Source organism: Marmota marmota, unplaced genomic scaffold, assembly GCF_001458135.2.
Source record: "Marmota marmota marmota unplaced genomic scaffold, marMar, whole genome shotgun sequence".
Classification (NCBI taxonomy): Eukaryota; Metazoa; Chordata; class Mammalia; order Rodentia; family Sciuridae; genus Marmota; species Marmota marmota.
The window spans coordinates 15639012-15661500 of NW_026000142.1; the positions used below are offsets into that span (position 1 = coordinate 15639012).

At 35.7% G+C, this 22489-nt stretch overlaps 1 protein-coding gene across 3 annotated transcripts in view; it reads left to right on the forward strand.

The window, feature by feature from the left end:
• Cped1 (cadherin like and PC-esterase domain containing 1) overlaps positions 1–22489 on the forward strand; it is a 256611-nt gene that overhangs the window by 99931 nt on the left and 134191 nt on the right. The gene's annotated exons all lie outside the window — the stretch shown is intronic.

A 22489-nucleotide genomic window follows, 5' to 3' on the forward strand; every position in this document is an offset into this window, starting at 1 on the left:
TTCATATATCCTCTATTTTGTCCTTTGAACTTAAGTTCTCTTGCAGATACTATTTATTCAGCCAATATAGTATTTGAGGAAGGACAGACCTTGCAGGTGAATCCAAGGAAAGGGCAGAGAATGAATTCTGGGCACCATAGAAAGAACCTCTTTGGGTCCCTTTTCTTCGCTGCCACTAGGCTTGATAACCTCACTGGTCAGAATTTCACTCCCTGACCTCTTCGGAAGAAAAACACTGGGAGGAAGCATGTCCCTCCATTGAAATCCATCAAGCCCTGGGTTTGAGACAGAACAGGGTGGAGAAGTAGATGCCAAATGTGACTGGTCTTCCCACACATCTCATCAACTCTTTACCTGAGCAAAGACTCAGCCCCAAGAAATTCAGCAACCTGAATCCTGGGCCTGGGCCAACATCCTTAGCAAGGAAAGAACAGTCTGCAGTGATGACTGTGCTGGAGAAGGTTGGGGCAGGGGTCTAGAATACTTTCCTCCAGCCAATTCTTTCAGGTAGCCTCCAGCAATTCCCCCACTCACTTCCAGTCCTCCTTCTTCAGATCACCACAGACCAGACCAGTGCAAAACAGCTTCCAGAGTCCCATTTACAAAGGTTATTATTGTCCTGTTGTTATCAAATTCATGCTTCAGTCTCATTTTGCCTGTGCAGACTCACTATCTTGATAGGAAACTGATGGTCTCAGGTATCCTGAGTAATTTTTAACAATGATTCTACCCCCACACACTCTGTCTCATCACCTATCCCAGTAAAAGTGATTGGTAGAAATTATAAGCTTTTTGTGGTAGTATTGTTTATGAATACCCTGAAGATAAATTATGAGAGAAGAAAACTCATTGTGATTTGCTTTTCTTTACGTTTTCATGCTATATTCCCTGTTTTGCTTCTGATTCCTGCTTTTGTGGTGTCTGCAGGACAGATACAAGCTGCCATTGCAGCACAGGAAAGCCAGCAGTTCTTTGTCATTTTCATCCCGTCCTTGGGATTTATCTTTTCAAGATCTCGACTGATTTTTCTGGACAATACTGTTATCTGCTCTCAGAGGGGCAGTAGCACAGATTCCTGGGTTTATGTGCAAGACAGCAATTGTTTCGTTTTGTGTTAAAGTTAAGCTTGGGTATACAGATAGGTTTCAGAAAATCAGAGGATATTTTCTTACCCTTCACATGAAGAACTTCTGTTAAAACAAAAAGGTCATACCTATTAGTTGAGTTACTTAACCCTTCTCCAAACTACTACTTCCTCCTGGTGTTTTTAGATGTTAAAAAAATACACGTGAGCTTCTCAATGCTAGGGTAACACCAAAACCCCCTGTAAAGACTAGCCATGTTATTAAACTAGCATGTTATTAAACTCTTTTCTTAAATTCCACAAAACATAATTTGTGTGTGTGTGTGTGTGTGCACATATTGAGTCCTGAATTCAGAGGCAAAATTACTTAGTTAAATCAGTAATGATTTATGCACTGTTCAGTGAGGCAAGCCCACTAAACTGGTTATCAGCGGCCATTTATAGAACATTCTGGCAGCTAAAGGAGGTATGAAAGTAATCACAGATATAACTATGAGCTCATTTATTTCCCATTAGGTCTGCTGCTGAGATACTTTATCTGCTAAAGCTTTGGAGAAAGCTGAAAATATCAAGAAATGCAAATCTTAGGAATAATAAATCTTATGTAAACTGAATTTTAAAAAAATACCATTAGAATGAAAATATTTTGAAATGGAAGTGGTAGATGTTTCCCAAGGATATTCAAGCTTAATATGGGGGAGGTATGCAAAAACAAAGAAAATTTATAGCAAATGCAATATTTGATTACTGTACCTTTTGATCTAAATAGAAAACACCTATATTTGCTGCTATCCTGGAAATATTATTTTCTTGGTGAATATAATAAATCCAACTATAAGCAATATTTTATTTGAAAATATCTTGTCCCCAAAGCTCAATTTAGTTACAAAATATGTTAGTTATAGCCACGAATTCAAGAGTAGAATCCATTCACAACCATTCTAACTATAACTTTTAATCACATGAATCCATGGCCATCTTTATATACAGATCAAATAGATGAAATGCATCCTTTTATTCATTGTTAATCACACAAAATAAGAACGTCCCCAACAGAGAGGAAACTCTAATATCTTTTTAAAGAGGTCTGAAGATTCTTTATACATGTGACCATAGTTGACTCTTTTGAGAGCATATTGCTGAAACGACTTGTGACTTTGGGCAGGAAAATTTGCCAAAAGTTTTATTTAGTCTAGTTGAGACATAATTGAAGTCATTGTTTGACCAACCACTCCATCTTTAAAGATCTAACATTTGTTGATATCCAGTATTTGATACCAAATATAAATTTACATGAAGATGATTCCTGGAATATAATCATCTCTTGATAAATGTCTTTTGGTTGAATTAAATCAAAGGTCACTTTAAAAAATGTAATTGTGTGAAGAAATTGCTTGAGTCTACTTTATCCTTAACGGCTCTAAGTCAGCCACTCTACTTGGTAATGACATATAGACACAAATCAATGATGTATGAATGATAACTTGTTTTCCAGTAAGTGCAATAGACAGATGTCATCATCTGCATTTCTGGACGGGACCACTGTGATTGAAAGACTAAAACCCGAGAGATGCAGATATTTCTCAAGTCATTATCTGTGAGAATCATGTGTGATGGAAACGCAAATTAAAGCAAGCCCACACCTGTGACTCTAAATCCCCAGCTCTCCTCTTTTTTAGTGGGGACACCATTCCTCTACTTCCAGTACCTGCAGTTTCCTCTTAGCATCAGTGCAATAATATGATGTACACAGAGGAAAGCAGAACCTGGGCAAAGAGGGGGAATGTTGTTATTTACAAGCCTCTTTTTAAAAGATGCATATATCTCTTATCTTTTGTTCAGTTTGGATACATGACACAGTTGCAGGGATGAAGTTAGCCTCATGCATTGTCAATATTTATGCAGTCCCTTTGATAATGCTGGGCAAGATAGCTTTATATATTCCCAGGGTAAAAATGAGTAATGTCTTTGGAAGCAGTACAGTTTTTCAACCTTAAGAAGTGTTCTTCTCCTGAACTTCATTTTATGTCTAAAACTGCAGACTGTGGAACAGACCTTGTACAAGGTTTTTTCACTGAGCATCTGGCCCTTCAGTAGGCCTGGGAGATTTATGTTAGCTATAGAAAGAATGTGAATAAAAGTCTGCTCCCAAGAGTTTGTAAAAAGAGTTGATGTATTACTTAACCTACTCTTGTTTGGATTAAATTAAAAAATTTCATCAGGGAGTTCATTTTGAAGTCTGATTTTTCTATAAATAGAAATTATAGTTAACCAGCATATAATTAAATAAATAAGAATGGGACAGAAGCCAACTTAAAGGAAAACATTAAATGAGAAGAGCAAAATACCATTTATCTAAACCAGCCTGCATTGGTATCAAATATTATTTCAAATATCTGTTTGCTCTAGAAAAAGAATGATTAGTTTACAACTGCACATGATTTCAATTTATTTTAAACTTGTTGCTGTTGATGGAAATTTTCTCTCTCTCTGTTTTAAATCCACTCATTCAGTTCATTCACTTTGTTCCCTAAAAGACTTGTCAGGTAATTTTGTATATTTGTTAATTCTCACGACAGAATTTGAATTATTATCCTACATGGAAGGAAAATTGTTCATTAATCATGGTCATGGCTCTTTGGTCAAAAATGATAATTTTAGTACATGTCCCTAAACATCAGAACACCAGTCATATTTCTATGTCCTGAGAGCCTCACCAAATGCCTAACAGGTACTCTAAAAATGTTTATCAATAAAAGGTTGCCCATCATCACCATTTCAATTCATGGTGCCTTGTTAACAGTAGCATTAAGAAGTATCAGTTTGGAAGATGTGATTTAAGAGCAAAGTCTACAACAGGAAATAGTAGGATGAATTTATATTTAACACTAGGAGAAGTTAAACATATTATTTCTTTTGAATTCATGTAACCATCTGAAAGATATATGCTTATATAATTGCTGATATTTTCTTAGTCATTTTCTATTGCTAATAACACAGTATAACAGATGGGTAAGTTATGAAGATGGAAGTTTATTTTGGCTCACTGCTCTGGTCCAAGGTCAAGGGCCCGCATCTATTGACAGCTTTCTTGGTGGTAGAGTCATGCACAGGGCACCATGTGGTAAGAGATAGGGAGTACGAGTGTGTCCTGGTCTCTCTTCCTCTTCTTACAAAGATATAAGTATTCAATCATGGGGGCCCCACCTTGATGACCTTATCTAATCCTAATTACTTCCCCAAAGAATCCCCTCTTGAACACCACAGCAGAATTAAATTTCTATCCTCACAATACCTCACAATGAGAATTAAACTTCAGCCATTTGTTTCAGAGGGGACAAACCATCATGAAGCCAGAGAAGATAAGTATGCTTTATGTATACCATATGTAGACATATGTACATATATGATGCATTACAGTGACAACGTAAAGGTAAATCACAAGCGTAATGAATAAATTTGTGAAATTATTTATTATTAGCAAATTATTATTTCTCTTAAATATAGAAAATCATTTGATAAGTGTTAATGATTTATCTGAAAAACCAAAGATGTGCTGATATTTAGGGATTTCAGTGTAAAGCCAGGGGAAGTAAGTGAATTCCTTTCAGGTGATGGAATGATGGAAAAGGGGGATTCTCATGTTATTTTTGGGTTTTGGGATGTGTCTTTCCCCACTCCTGAGCTGCTCCCTCCACCTGTGCTGTTCAAAGCCCATGTCTTCCTGGATTCCCAGAGGCAAGTGTTTGCAAGATGGGGGAGGGGCTAGGATGGGGACTTGGAAAGGGGAAATCCTGCTCTTCAACTGGAGGCTGAGAGCCAGTGAAGGGTCTTCTAAGAAGCTCCTTAACAATAGCCTGTGTAGGCTCTTCCTCATTTTGCCCAACACAGGAATGTCACTCTGAATTCTGATACACCTTACTGATCACAGTTTATAATTAAATAAAGAGATAGTTAGAGCAAAAAAAAAAAATGGGCATGGGAAAACGGGACTAGTATAAACAATGTTTCAAAGCCTTTTAAGCAACTATAGAGAACATTATTTTAAGTTTTGAGTTTCTCATTATTTCTTTTTTAAATACTTATTTTGCTTTACTTTTAAAAATTAAATGCTACATAAAAACATAAAAATTACACATTTGTGGGGTACCATGAGATGTTCTGCTTACTGTATATATTGTGTAACATTCAAGTCAGGTTAAACCTATTTATCTCCTCAAAACATTTGTCATTTTCTTCTGGTGAAAGCATTGAAACTTCTTTCTTCTAGTTTTATGAAATGTGCAGTACATTATCATTATCTGTAATCACTGTACTGTGCAATAGCACACCAGATCTTCTTGCTCTTATCTAACTAAAACTTAGTACCCATTGATCAACCTATCTCCATTTCTCCTCCTTGACTACTCTCCCAGTTATTATTTCCTTAATAAATGAACTAGCTAAATAAGAAAGATGTAAGAGAGAGCTGTAGTCCCTTCTTCACTACCCTCCACATGGAAGAATTGTTAAGAAGGATCTTTGGGTAAGGAACCCTGAATTAAGGCCACACTCAGCAAGTTTTCTGAATTTTTCCATTTCTGTGCAGGTACCTAGAGAATTGCTGAATTTATAAATCTTTATCCCTGGACTTTGACAACAAGGCTCACCTGAGCTTTTCATCATTGTGATAATGTTAAATATCACTTGCTGAAAGGAAAACATGTTGGAGGTAAAAATCAGATAAAGAAAAGAATCAGCAAAGAAACAACGGAACAAAAACCAAGAAGAAAAATTTACTTGCCTAAATATGTTTGAAATCCTTGAAAGAAGAGAGTATGTTTATTCTTCAGTTAAATAGGAAATAAACCTTTAACACCTGGGACATTGTTCATTACCCAGTAGGCACAGGGGCAGAGAAGGCTTGGAACAGAAATTCCATTCAGGATAATATTGAAATAATAATTAGCAATAAAAATAACTTCTTTACAATGGGGATGTGAGAACAAAGTATTAAAGTGAAAATAGTGGCAGAAAATGTCTCAAAAATCAATTAGTTTAATATGTAAATTTATTACAGAAAATGTACCAGTGGGGAAGATATGATATTTTATCTTAGGGTATACAACAAAATAATTTTTTGCTAATACACTTTGAAACTTATCAGGCATTTCTCACTTTAACATTTCTATTAACAATTTACTTTATTCCTTGAGATCTGTCTCAGAGGCTGTGGCAAATTCTAAATATAAGATGTCCCCAAATGTGCCAACTAGGTAAAACTGATTTGTTTGCTAAAGGAAGACAGACTTTTGCTCCCTTCAGGAAAAAATTTGACTTGCATTTGTCTTATGTGATTTATGCACTGTAAGTTTAAAATGAAATACAACTTTTCCTTCCCATATATTAAACTGTGGTTTCAAATTTGGAAGAAACAGCAATTTTTTTTTTGTCACCAAGGAAACCCACATCCTTATGAAGCAAAAAATTTACTGTATTGCTGCCACCAAGTGGTCTTTTTTGGCATTGCACTAATAGCCTGAGCTGTCCAAAGATGAAAGCGGGGAAAATAAAGGTACAAATGCTCAATCAGCAAAGCCTTGACCTTTTCCTTTCTTTGGATTTTACACACTTATCTTTTAAAGTTATTTGATAATGCATAATTGTGTTAGGAAGGTACACTGATAAGTAGAGATTCCGAATGATGATAATCTTCAGTGCAATTGAAGTTGCTAGGCCACAAAATTATCTGGAAAAATTTCAGCATTTGTAAATCCGTAGACATTCTATTTCCAATTAAGAAGATTTTTCAATACACAAGATTTTTTAAAAATTACTATAAATCTGGAATTGGCATCTAAGAATGTATTACTTTTATCCCCGTATCATTTGTGTTACTTCTGTTTGATTTTAATTTAAACCTCAGATCTGCTGTTAACCTGAATTCTTTGAAATTATGTGAATGATTTAATATTTTGATATGGAGATAAAATGTATCTTTCATTTTTCTAAGTGCTATCAAGGCATATTCTTTTTTCAGGATTCTGCACACATGCAAAGTGCTGTATTCCCTGCCTACTGCAGTATAAAGACATACCTCACTGCTTTTGTTAGCTGTATCTCTATGGAGCATCTGCCTGCAAGGCAGCCATTCTCCAACCTCCTCATTGACTGATAGGGAGCATTTCTGTAGACATCACTCTCCTCTGTCATACAGCTGTTCTCCTACTTTGTAACCCCAGCTCCCCCAAGCCTGTGCAGGCAGTTCATACAAGCTCTTTGAAGCATGTCTTTAAAATTTGGAGAAAGTGACTGCAAACAGTAGATGAAATTCTAGGTATCCCTCTGTTCATATATATCCATATCCATGTGCAGTATGGCTTGTGCTCTGTCAGCTTCCCAAGCCTGGTGTCTAGCTTCCACAAGTCAATAATTCTAGACACCACAGCTTCCTCCTCCTTTTTATAAAAACTATTCCAAAGTGATGCTTTGTGGTTTGGTAGAAATTTCTAGCAGAACAATTTCTGCTAGGATTTTTTTTCCAGATGTATTTGAAAGGTGAGATAATCTTTCCTTGTGCTTGATTGTCCAGACCATCTACATGCAGAATAAGTATTCAAGTCACAAAACCAAATCATTATCTAAAGTCAGAAGTCACAGAAGAAAAACATTATGCTAAGGAAATACATTTCATTTTCATTCTCTCAAGGAGTCACTGTTACAGTAAAAAGAAGTGTGATTTTAAATATGAATAGGACAATGATGGTTCCTTTCAGGCTGAATAATAAGCAAATATCTGACTGTAATTTTACTCTACTGGAGAGAAAAATGAATCACTTGTGGGAGATCTGTAGTATTGGATATGCAGAACAGAAAAGAAAAATCTAAAGGCACAACCTCTAGAATCCCAGGGATAGATGTTCAAATAGGAAAGTCCTTGTACCAACTGTATGAATGTATACAAGTATTTGAATCTCTCTGGACACTTTACATGTCTGTAAAATAGGAATAGCTTTCATATAGGTTAAAAAATCCTTTTATTCCCTTTAAGACATTTACTGGAACGTCTCATAGATAGACATCAAGTTAATCTCCAATGGCATTGTATAAATGATACAAAGTCCTCACCTTTGTGGAGTTTATTCTTGTATGGAATGATTGATGAAAAACAGATAAGAATTAATTATACAGGTATAAACAAATACAAATAATAATAGATTTTATATAACTAAAAATGAACAGGTTGGGAGATGATGGACTAATACATCTCAAAGGTGGAAATGAGAATTGGTGTTGGGCCACGAGAAGGGGTAGACAGAGCAGGTTCAAGGATGACTCTTCAACCATAATTTGAATTTCAGTGGCATTTACTGAGAGAGATCTGATGGGAAATGACTAGTCAGAAGGAGTGGGAAAGAGAAAGGAGAAATGAGGAAGTGGGGAGATCAGCTATTTCTTCTCTGTGACCAAAAGATCTGACAAGAAAAAATTTAGAGGGGGATAAGTTGATTTGGTTCAAGGTTTCAGAGGTCTCAGTTCATGAACAGCCAACTCCATTGTTCTGCACCCAAGGTGAGACAGCACCATGGCAGAAGGGTGTGGAGGAGGAAAGCAGATCAGGATATGGCAATCAGGAAGCAGAGACAGCCTAAGCTCAGCTCAATCAGAGACAAAATATAAACCCCAAAGGCATGGCCCCAGTGATCCACCTCCTCCAGCCATACCTTACCTGCCTGCAGCAACCAACCAGTTAATCCCTATCAGCAGAATAATGCATGGATTATGTTAAAGCTCTCATAAATGTAATCATTTCACCTCTAAACTTTCTTGTATTGTTGCACACATGAGTTTTGGGGGGACACCTCATATCCAAATCCTAACAGATGGGTTTCTGATCTTAGAGCAGCTGACCCATTAGGGAAGGCTCTTACTCATTTGCCTCTTCTCAGGCTTTGTTTGCTCCACACCCAACTGGGAGCCCTACAAAGAAAAGTCTCTCCTTCAGGGTTTGGTGTTGCTTTCACCTTTAAAGTTATCTCTCTGCCTCTTCTCTCCCCAGTCCCCACCCTCTAGTTTCCAACCAAAGTTTTCTATCGCCTCTAAAACAAGAGAAGACCTTGCTTGCCCATCCTAATGTGACAATGTGGTTCTCACATGTCCACATCCCTATTGCTATAAAAACTTGAGGCAGCCACCCTGGGTTAAAGGGGTATTCTCAGAGAGGTGATGCCTCCAGGCACAAGTTTAGCCCCTTGGAGGAGTAGTAGAGTAGTTGACTGTGAAATATTGAGACAGGAAGGTGAGGAGAAAATGCTTGGAAAAAGGTCTATCCTGACAAGGGTTAAATTTACTCAGTGTTTGGCATAGAAGCCAAAGTGAAATTGGATGGAATCTTAATGAAGAACTCAAAACAGAAGCAGCAGGCATTAGACTGCATTCTCAGGACTGAAAATAACAATAACATTTTAAAATGACGCTCTTGGTTCACCTTCTCCATATGAGAGGTTCATAGAGGTAAGAGTTGAAGGATCCATTTAAAAAAGAAAAGAAGGCAGAAATTAAACAACAAAAAAGCATATTGATGGACTGGGGCTATAGCCCAGTGGCAGATGGCTTGCCTAGCATATGTGAGGCACTGGGTTCAATCCTTAGCTCCACATAAAAATGAAACAAATAAAATAAAGGCATGCTGTCCATCTACAACTACAAAAAAAAAAAAAATCCATACTGAATCAGTTAGCTTTGGTACAACAAACCACCTTCTAACATGACTGAGCAAACAAACAGTTACTTCTCATGATTCTGTGGGTTGGCTGGTTTCTGCAGGGAGTTGGTAGTTGAGCTGGGGCTGGGTGGTCTAACCTGGCTTCACTCACCAGCCTGGCTGTGGCTGAGTTTCAGGGTCATAAGGATGTTGTGGCCACGTGTCTTTCATCATCCAGTAGGCAATTCGGTGTCAGGGATCCCAAGAATTGCAAGGGAACAACTTTGAAGGCCAAGTTTTTTTCAAGCGTTTGCTTTTGTAGTAGACTAAATACCCACCTTTCAAAAGCCATATCCATGTCCTAACTCCTACAACCAAGAATTTGGCCATATTTTGACAGAAGGTTTTGGCAGATGCGACTAATCAAGGAATTTAACATAAGATCATTTTGAATTATAAAGGGAGGCCCTAAATTCCACAACATATATTCTTGTAAGAGAAAGTCAGAAAGTGAACTGATAACAGACAAGAGGAGCAGACACACAGAAAGGATGTGAAGATAGGAGAGGAGATTAGAATCTTGGACCCACAGGCCAAGGAATTCCAACAGCCACCAGGAGCTGAAAGAGGAGAGGAATGGATTGTCTTTTACTAGGAAACATGGTCCTGTGGACACATTAATTTCAGACTTGTAAGCTTCCAGAATTGTGAGAGAATACATTTCTGTTGTTTTATGTCACCAAGTTTTCAGTAATTTGTTATAGCAGTGATAGGAAGCAAAAGCAGTTTGTATCACATTTGTGAATGTCCTATTGGTCAAAGAATACCACACAGATAAGCCAAGACTCAAAGGGTGAAGAACATCTCTACATGAGAAATCTTCCAAGTCATACTGCAAAGAAGTGTGCACACTGGGGTTGGCGGGAAGAATTTATGGCCATTTTTTTTTTGTAAACTGCTATGCTAATGTTAAAAAAGATTTTCAATATATCATTTTATTACTTTAAAATAAAAAAGAAATATTTCATGTTAGGGCAGATTTTCAGCACATTTGACAGGATGGAATTCAAACGTGAGAACAGGGAACTACTTAAATAAGAGGCAAGGGACAAGAGAATGCAGGAAGAGTATCTTATCCAATGGCTTCTTCTATAGAGAAGAATGTATTTCTAATGATTGTCCTTCACAAAGTAAGATTTGAAAATGACACAATTTCCTCAACAAATTGGTGGAAAATCACCGCTTTCACTCTGTATCTCCTGAGCATGTATAAGATTTTTTGTTTGTTTGATCATGGAACCCAAAACAATTCAAGCAAAAGTGATATTGAGTATGTCAATGATCATTTATCGTTAATTTAACACAGTTGTATTCCAGAACTGTTTGAAGCATATCTATGGTGTGCTGGACAGTGTGAAGAGGGACTCAAAAAAGAAATACTGGTTCTTTCAAAGAACTCTTCACCCAGAGAGAAATGCATGTTAATAAATGATTTCAACAGAGGAGAGGATGCAATAAATGGCTCAGAGTTGCCAGGATAGTAAAGACGGAATTATTCAGCCTGGGGGAGTGAGGTAGGTTTCATAGGATGGTTGGTATTTTAGCTAAAGCTTGGAAGAACAAGTCGGATTTTTTTAGAGATGCAGAGGGGATATCTACACTTGCTGTGCAAAGACATCATGAAGCTGCCTTATTTGGCTAGAGGGTGTGGCCTGAGGGAGGATGGATGGGGAAGAAAGAAGAAAAAGTACAGGATTTATGGAGTGGATGAAACCAGGTATTAAGAATCAAAGCCTGAAGAACTTAAACTTCATAGAATGTGAAATGTAAACTGATCGCTGTTTTGTACTTCTGACTGTGTTGTCATATATGGTCCCATTTGAAACTTTCAAGGACCCTGGGACATACAGTGATATGTTTCTACTCCCTCTGAGGATGAGGAAGTAAAGATTCATGGTGTAGGCGAGATGACAACTAATAATTGTCAGTTAGGATTGGTACTCAGACCTGCAGTGAATAAAATCTGTCTTAATTACCCCCTGACAACTGTGGTACTAAGTAACCACAGGGGTTCCCTTCATAAAACACACTGACTGCTGAAATTGGAGCTCAGGGCCTGAGGCAAGCGTGCTGTGTCAAGTACATTCCCCATGCTACAGAGTTGTATGCTTAAAGAATCAATATAGGAAAATCGCTTGAAAACATTTCAGGTGAAATAAATGTAGGTATAAAAACTTTCAAATTTGGGGAAATTGCAAAACCTAGGATGACTCTGCCCTGAGATTCCTTTGCAAATGTCTTTATGTTCTTGCTCTCATGCCTATGTGTGAGTTTTCTGTGAGTTAGATGACTAACATTTCCAATTAGTTCACCCATATGTACATAAAAAGTCTTGACTACAGGTTATAATATTGGCAAAGGAATATGCATGTAGGGGTTTTAAATAAAAAGAAGTTTCAGAATTGTATCACTTTTTGAGTTCTCACATAAAAATAACACTTTGTAACAAAAAGGAATTCTGGTGCCTGTCATGTCACTTCCTTCTGTAACCCTTGGAGATTTCTGTCCTTTATCATCTGGGGAGTGATATGACTCGAGCTGTGCTTCCCAAAGATGACTTGGTAGCAATGGAAAAGAAAATGGGAAGATTTAAGTCAGTAGTCAGTCCTCAGAATTCAATGAGAAATCGTTGACTTGGGCTGGATAGCATTCTATGTGGCTAGACACTAAATCATTAATTTTAAAATTATGCATAATACTAAATGTCCATTTCAAATATCACATGTTTGATTGGTTGGTGCAAGAGAGGTATAAGCTAACTGATATGAGAGACATATAAGAAAACACAGAGAGTTGTAATAAATCTATTATAGATTGAATATAATTTAACCCTACAGGTATTCATAAATTAGGACTAATTGCTCCTCATTTGCTTATTGTCCAACCAGAACCCATTATTTTTATTTTTTTAAAAAAAACTTTCTTCTTTTTAGTTTATTTGTTCTAATTAGTTATACATGACAGCAGAATGCATTTTGATTTATAGTGCACAAATGAGGCATAATTTTTCTCTGGTTGTACACAAAATAGAGTCACACCATTTGTGTCTTTATACATGTACCTGGGGTAATGATGTCCGTCTCACTCCACCATCTTTTCTACCCCCATGCCTCCTCCCTTCCCTTTTTCCCTATCCAAAGTTCCTCCCCCCAGCCCCAGCCCATTATGGATCAGCAACAACTTATCAGAGAAAACATTCAGCCTTTGCAGAACCCATTATTTTTATAATGAATATAGTCCCTTTTCTTTTGTATTTGACCATGATACTTAATAAGACCTAAAATAGATCAATACTCATATAAAATAAAATATTCAGAACAAAATATTTCTGTCTTACTCATTTGAGAGTATTTATAGAAATAAGAGATAGGGATTTGCTGTCAAATGTATCCCTATTTGCAAATTTTGTACTGCCGGTCATATATATTACCTGTTATAAATATTACCAATTTCAATGTCACCTTCTAGTCACAATAATTAATGAATGATGGAAAGTTTTCAAATGAGCTGTCAGACCTTATTTTATTGAAGCTTGAAGAAGGCTTGTACTTTAACGGAAATAGTTGTGACCTGCTTGAACAATGGCATTCATATAAGAAAATGAGTAGACATATACATAGAAAGTTCAATGATAAAATCTTTACAGCTTAGTTTTTGATCTTTACTGTCAAATCTCTCTGCTCCTCTATATCCCACTGAGAGATTTTGGAAGTGATAATAAAGAAAACCTGGCACTTCTCTGAGAAAGTTGAATATGATGCAATCAAGGTTTCACCATTCAAAGCAAATAGTCAAATTTTTATGCTATTCACAGCCTTTTATAATTCTGCATACTGCTTCTGATCAATTCTCTTACATATTCTTGTGGGAGAATTCAAAATTTTCAATTGTGAGACTGCTTAGATCACACAGACCCTGTATTCTGAATTTCCAAGCTTAATATATACTTTAAAGCTGAGGATTATTAAGAAGTATAAATGAATAAAATTATTCATGTCGCTAGAAGCATGAGACTTATTTCAATATTGAAGTTTTTGATCTAATTCCAAGGAATGAGTAAGAAGCATCCTAATTTAGGTTTAGCTAATTCAGTTTTTCCATGGTTTGCCCTAAAGCAAGCCAATTTTCAATGAACTAAAACAAATGATGAGACTATTTATATTCTTAAGTCATTTGATTTAACACAATTTTTTTTTCTTGATCTGGGGAATTTAAGTTACAGAAAAGTCTTAGTTTTCCAAAAGGTATTTAGACTACATGAATACTCAAGTTGTTGAATTGATATTTTAGATCTGTGGTTGTAAAAGCATGTGCTTGGTAATTATGACAGTTTCAAATACATTTTCCTTGGAAGAGAAAACACAGATGATTCATTCTTCTGTGTGTCAGGTCTGTCCACATTCCGAAGTGTACTACAATTAAAGGCGCAGGGGCAGAAATAATGACGCAGGGTGGGGGAATTTGCAATCACACATATGGGCTTCAACACTCATATTTATCACTGATGGCTGTACAACCCTAGGCACATAACTTGCATTCACAAGCCCCATTTCTCCACTTATAAAACAGTGATGACAACATCACTATATACAAACACACACAAAAAAACAGTGCCTGTAAAAAGCACAGTGTCTGCCACATAATGTCAGTTTGGCTGAGGTTACTGATTATTATTAAATACAACATAGGATTATGAGACAGGAATTATATTCACATAACACCTGAGCACTAAATAAAAGCTACATCACTACCTATATTTGCATTTTAGTCATTTATATCCTTTAAAGTTTTTTTTTTCCTTCTTTTTCTTCTATTTTAAAATATCTCCTCCTTAAATCATGTCTCTTTAAAACTTCTTAAGACTTCTTCCAGGGGTACAGAGCCCTCACTAGCACATCTTTTCCTGCCACAGCCTCTGATTATGTAGAAGGTGCCTGCTCTGAGCCTGTGTGTTTACCTGCCAACAATTTCATCTGGCTGAGAAGGCACCGTTGAAACGCACTCTGCTCCCCCAAAGCTTTCATAGACATCTTTCAAAAGAAAGAGCTGGCTTTTACCTGGTCCTAGCATTGTGATAATGATAGCTCCAGAGTGAAAAAAAAATGTGACCCAAAAAGAGAAATATTAAATGTGTCATTAGAGAAGGTGAAGGATGCTAACCATTAGGTAGTAAACCCCTCACAAGGAAGGTTGTTTTTCAGTTGGTTTAAACACAATTGAATATTTCATGATAAATCATTACATGATTTTTTTCACCCTGAGCTCAATCTCTGGTGCCACAAAACAACAACAACAATAAAACCCCAGTAGATGTATCCATATTCTCTTTTAATTTGGTTTTGGTCACAGTATCTTAGATTTTTATATACTTGAGTGCCCTTCTCTCTACAAATGAGTAAAATTATGTCTGAACCTTAGAGGGAGTTCAAAGAATTGAGTCATGTTCTATATGTAAATTCTTCTGGGCAACCTATGCACTTATACGATCAAGTCTCCCCCATGCTTTTATTAAAGATAATATTAATGTAGATGCTGAATCCTTGGTCCAAGAAAAAGAAATATTCTTTCAAGGGATATATGAATTAATTGAATAAAAAGAAATCATATCTCCATGAGAGGTATATTCCTAATATAATTTCCTTTTTTATTTTAGAAATTATTTAATAATATTTGAATACTTTTATTGTTCTGACCAATTGTGTATGGTCAATAATTGTATCTGAACTCTCTGGAAGAATTTTTCTTTTAGCTTATAACCGTAAGTCATTGAAATTTTTTAAAAACTTATAAACACATTTTTTTTCTTATTGAGAATTTTATAGGGCAATCAAAAAAGACTTTCATATATAACATATATTAATATAAAATTCTGAGGTATTTGGATCACTTCAGATACATTTTATACTGTTGTGCAAATGGCTAGGAGACAGATTGGTTAGGTCAAAGTCTGAGAAATCTCTGTTGAGTCTGAAAAAGCCAAAATAATAATATTTATCAAGAACAATAGACTTCAATCCAGTTGCATAAAAATTGGGTAGATTTAAGTCAGGCTGGGTGGTGCCTGCCTGTTATCCCAGCTACTTGATAGGCTGAGGTGGAAGGATCACAAGTTCAAGGCCAGCCTGGACAACTTAGTGAGACTCTGTCTCACAATAAAAAATAAAAAGGTTATTATTAGTATTATTTGATGTTAAATTTTTGAGCTCTTCATTATTCTAAATATGAATCCTCTGTTGTAAGAGTAGCTAAGCTTTTCTCCCACTCGACAGGCTGTCTTTTCACTCTACTAATTGTGTCCTTTGCTGTGCAGAAACTTTCTAATTTGATACCATTCGGTTCATCAGTTCCTGGTTTTATTGGCTGAACCACAGGTGTTCTATTCAGGAAGTTGTTTTTTGCACCTAGCTGTTGCAGTGTTTTCCCTATGTATTTGTCTGGCAGACAGAGTTTCTGGTCTTAAGTCTTGATCCATTTGGAGTTGACTTTTGTGCAGGATTCCAGATAGGGTTCTCATTTCATTCTTCTATAATCGGATATCCCGTTTTCCCAGCACCGTTTATTAATGGGGTTGTCTTCAAAACATGTTTTTGGCATCTTTGTCTACTCCATTTATCTGTATTTCTCTTTTTTATGCCAGTACCATACTACCACACTGTTTTGGGCTAGAGATGTGTTCAGTAGTAAAGTACCCTGAATTCAATCTCTGGTGCCACAAAACAACAACAACAATAAAACCCCAGTTGTGGGAGGCCATTCTCGCACGTGATTTGAGTTACCTCCCTGGCTGGGTGAGAGGCGCTTAGACACAGTGGTGTCAGAGCCTTCCCCACCCTGACCCAGGTAAAAGGGCTTGTCCGTGCAGAGGCGTGCCTGGCCACTGACCTGAAGACCCAATCGCTGGCCCTGACCTTGGGATGCTGCCCTCCTTAACCTTCATTGGATGGGATTTTCCTTTGAATTTTATATTCCCCAATAAAAGCTCACTCCCTGGCGTGGGCTCTCTTTCTCGCTAATCTCTTCTGTAAACCTTGCCAGGGCCACCGCATTAGGTGGCTGGAGCAGGAGCTAGGAGAAGCCTTCTCAGAGCTGGGGTTTAAAGGTAAATGAGAGTCTGTCTCTTTAATTTAAACTCACTAGCAATTTCTTATGCATCAAACCTTCTTTTATGAAGCTCGCACTGGTCTCGTGGTAGACCCAGTAGATTTGAATGCATCCATATTCTCTTTTAATTTGGTTTTGGTCACAGTATCTGGGATTTTTATATACTTGAGTGCCTTTCCCTCTACAAATGAGTAAAATTATGTCTGAACCCTTATGTAATAGTCCCTCTTAACCATAACCTGAAACGGCCACCACTTGGCTCTGTGTTCCATCACTTCTACATCGTTCTTTGCAATCAAGCTTGTTGTGTGCTATTTTACTTCTTAGCAAATGAATAAAAAGTTCAAGCTTGACTTTGGTGGTACTAAATTAGCCAGTGGTTAAAATATATTTGTTGCAAGAAGTGTGGCTGTGAGAACCTCAAAATAATATGAGAAATTTTAGATCATGTTGATATACATAGCAAGAAAACATTTATCATCTTGACCACTGTAAAGTGTACATTTCATTTGGGGTACGTATATTCACACTGTTTTGCACGCAGTCTCCAGAAAGTTTTGCACAACTGAAATAATGTACTACCTACCCACTAAACAGTAATTCCCCCTCACCCTTTGACAACCCGCTCTACTCTGGTTCTATGCATTTGACTACTCTAGAAGCCTCATGTCAGTGGAATCATATAGTTGTGACTGGATTGTTTAGCTTATCATGATGGCATAAATATTCATCCAAATTTTAGCACATTTCAGAATTATTTTTCTTTCTTAAGGCTGAATAATATTCCTTGTATGGATAGACTACATTTTGTTATCCTTCATCCATCAGTGTATACTTGCTTGCTTCCATCTTCTGGCTATTGTTTATAGGTGTGCAGATATCACTTTGCAATCCTGCTTTTAATTATTTTGGGTATATACCCAGAAGTGAAGTTGCTTGATCAAACATTAAATCTTTTTTTCAAAAGATGAATATTTTTTAATTTTTTGAGCAACCATTATTATGTACCCATCATTTTACATTCCCACCCAGAAGGCATGTAGATTGCAATTCCTTCATATCCTTGCCAACACAATTATTTTCTGTTTTTTTTTAAATAATTATAATCCTAATGGGTATGAAGTAATCTCTTACTGTGGTTTTAATTTTCATTTCTCTAATGACTAGTAACATTGGATACCTTTTTCATAAGATATTTGTTAAAAGACGATTTTAAGTGCCAGTATTCTTCTTTAAGAAGATGAGAATTTCTTTCTCACACAATAACATTGAGAGAAATCTTAGTAAACTTTAGTAAGATATAATGCTATAAAGCACTATTCAAAGTTCAAAATAATGAAATATTAGTATTCTGCTATGGTTTCTCAGTTAGTCAAGAATATTACTTTTAAAAAACCTGTATAGTTAATCTTTCATCCCTTGCTTTAACTCATGAATTTTCTTATCTCGAAATTCCTCTCAAACAGCTATAAGCTTCCATTTTTCAACTATTTTATTATAAGTGACCAGAAAAATGCATGTCTTTATTTCTCATGAAATGGAAGCAAGAAATAAATATACCATACTAAAAAAATTATCAAAAAATAACAATAACCAATTTCTCTTACCTAAGTCTATGTGATTTTAATAATGTCATGTGTAGGATTGTTTATTATTTGCTGAATTTACCTACCCAGCATTAGGCACCAGACATCCAAAGATGAAACAAGATAGTCTGATCTAAAAATACAGTCTAATGACAAGAGCAGTCAAGAAGCTCATCAAATTTAATACAGAATGAATGACATATGGACAATGAGAATAAATTGCTCAATATCTTATGGGAGAAGAGCAAGATAATAAGTTAGAACCCAGCATGTACTAAGGGAAGAGGTATGAGATGTGAGCTAAGAGAATGAGGTAAATACATAGTGTACTTTGGAAATATTTGAAGATATCAAATACATAATCAAAGTTTTTCCATAAATCCTGTTAAGTTCATCCTCAATTTCTCTTGACCTTGCATTTTAATTGTGGTTCAGTACTTGTATCTCAATAAGTAACTTGAATGGATTGATGTGTACAGATTTAAATACCTCACTGATTATTGCTTGAATTTTACACAAGTTGAAACAAACAATAATGTTTTATCTGTCTCGTTTTACAATCATAATCTTACAAGGTCATTTTCTATATAATTTATTTTGCATTAAATTTGTACTTCCTTGTTACACAGAAGTGGGAGAATTTATAGTCCATAAAACAGTTTCATGTTTTGTAAAAAGTTTTTTATCTATTTTATTCTCACTGCCAAGGCACTGATTTCCTTAGGAACTTATATTATCAAATTTATTTAACTTAAAAACTTTGATTAGAAGTGATGATATAGAGAGGGAGAAGTCACCTTAATATTTGAACTTACAGATTGATAGTTTTAAATTAGCAGTGAAGTTGAGGTGCTCTGTTAGAGATTTGTGCTTGAGCTAAAATTAAGCTCTTGGGTGAGATGTGGTTTCAGGTTCTGATGGCTTTTGAATGGAATTAATAGCAAATAATTTCTGATTTGACATTATCTGATGCATACTGAGAAGCATCAAACACAGTTCTATCATTGTGCATCTGAGCACACCGAGATGAACAGAACTCAAGTAATTAGATCAAGGAAATACAATTAGAGTAATAAATTGTAATATAACCAGACATGTAAGTAAGTCTTCCACTTTGAGTGAATTAGTTAGTAATAAAGAATAATAGAAATATTCCCTCTTTGGGAGATTTATTGAAATTTGGTGATATATATATATATATATATATATATATATATATATATATATATGCAGATAATTTGTACACATAAAGTNATATATATATATATATATATATATATATATATATATATATATAATTTGCATAAATCTGCTCTTATTTTTTGCATATGAAGGTTGCTTGCCCCTATACTAAGCTAAATAAAAGAGGTCATACTCATGTAGAATTTTCTTTGAATTGAAGGGCTTACATAAATTGAAATGCTTACAAAGAGATAAAAGGGAATGCATTCAGAGACAGAAATTGCAAGCAGAACTAATGTAGAAATAAGAGAAGTTATCCCATTTTGAGTCTTGCTTTCTGAGTGTCATTTTCTCTCTCCACACTTGTAGTTATAAAGGCAGTTATGTTCATATTCCCCAGCTTTCATGAGCATTGGCTGATGTTAGTCCTTCTCTCTGCAGGCTGAGTTCTGAGGGTAATGGGGGGGGAAAACCCAGTTATTTGGGTCATTCAGTTCTGCTCTTTCGCTTCTATTGGGAGGGAAACTCTGGAGGAATCCATTCAACCATCAAACCTCTCTATTCTCTTTCCTTAGACCATTTCTATCAAAAGTCTTTATTTTTAAACTGTTCTTCTTTGGTTGGTGTCACTCATGTACATTGCTATATGAGAATCTGGGTTCAAGGACCACTTTAACTGCAATCTCCTTTAATCTCCTTTAATGGTGGTCATGGACATGTCTTGATTTTGTGCTTGTTTTGCTTAAGATTTTGTTTCATTTTTTTTTACAGCAGTTTTAGGTCTCCAGGACTTGTCTTGTTTAATCAATGAAAAACTAAAGTAGCTAACATGTACCGAATGTTGCCTCTTGTGTCTGCTCTAATTTAATCCTGGCAATCTGTGTAAAATAGAAATTATTTATCCCACAAGGTCTCACAACTTTGATACAAAACCAAAGCTGAATGTGGAATCTTTTGCCACTGGTCTGTAGTGTTACCACTATGCAGCTTCTCTCTCAAGGACACAGCTCTTTCCACTTGGTAGAGTTCACCTGAAAGCTGAATGAAATGAATGAAATGAACAGCACTCCATATTCATTGTGGTTCTGGTCAAATATTAAGAAATAATTATGTCTGCATTAGAAGATTAAACACAATCTAAAATGTTAATTTGCCAATATTTCTTCCTCATGAAGGATATAATCTGATCCTTAGTTTTAGATATCTTATGATACATAGGCATTTCCAACTTCCATATATTATTAACCTTAATCTCTTAATATTCAGTTCACATGAAAATGGAAAAATGCAATGCTATTCCTAGTAAAATATATCAAGTATGCTGAGTTACTTTTTAATTTTTTTTTTTTTTAGAAACATACAAAGGGTTATTTCAAAAAGCAGAGGCACATTCAAGGGAAAATGTGTGCCTACTCCAGAAGGAGAGACAACTATGCTCCTTTTATTTAGAAAAACATAATGTTACTCTATTTTGACTCAAGGGTGTTAGCAGTTTTAGTGTTAGCATTAATTTGTTTTCTTTTAATTATACAATTACTACATTCATTTTCCTTAGTAAAATGGAAAAACATCCCAATTGCCAAATGCCGATGATATTTTCTTAGGGTTTTAATGTGTAGTCTCATTAGGTTTCTGTTTTCCAGCTGGTAAAAGTTTATGAAGCCAGAATTTGTTTCTCTTGGGGGAATTTTGCTTGCACATTTTAAAGATAACAATTGCCATTTTCCTCAGGTGATTTGCATCAATACTTGCCCTTCATTATCACAGCCAAAATAGTTTTTCACTTCGAAGTCTCACACAGTTTTGATACATTTCATCTGTTCTTCCAAAAACACGAATAGAATACCTGCTGCATATTTTTTAAAAAAAATATTTTTGGTTCTTCATCTTTAGAAGTGTATGTTTAGAGAAAGTCTAGGAAGCAACATGAGATTTGTTTTAGACCTTTAGAAAACATTGACTTGAAATGGGTGTGGTGGCACATGCCTGTGATTCCAGCTACTAGGCAGGCAGGAGAATCACAAATTCAAAGCCAGGTTGGGTACCTTAGGAGGCTCTGCCTCAAAATAAAATTAAAAAAAAAAAAGGGCTGGGGATGCAGCTCAGTAGCAGAGCGCTGTGGGTTCAAGCCACAGTACAAAAAATATATATATATTTTTTGATTTGAACTTTAACTCTAAGCATCCTTGTCTGGTTGCTTTAATAATTAAACAGATAAAAATAACTATTTATGGTTTTAATTATGGTATTTCTAAAAAGACATAAACTTAAGCTCCATCTGCCCTTTGATAATATTGCTCTATCCACATGAAATTTTAAATGAAAATGTATGTCAGCAGAACACTGGCATTCTCTTGGATTCCTCTCTACTTGGGTTGGTGCATCCAGAGAAAAAAATGCAGTAAAGAAATAATTTTGATGATGCTATTTTTTATTCAGATACATGCAGAAAATTGATAATAACTGAGATTTGATTTCATACCTCACATTGGCTTTCAAATAAATTTTCTTCTAATTTGGCTTCACAACTCTGATTGGTGGATATTACCCCCAGTTTAAAGAGAGGACATACAAATTCTGAGGAGTGAGTAGCAAGTCCAGTCCCTTTGTTAGTACAATTAAACTTGGGAGTTCTGCTCACAGCCTTGTTAGAAAAGCTCCTCTACATTTTCCAAGATTAGATGCCATGAAATAAAAGAAAAAAAATGGAGTAAGCACTTCTAAAGTGATTTAAATTACAAGGTATTTAAACCTTTCTCTTTCACCTTGTAATTTAAATTATAAAACACTTAA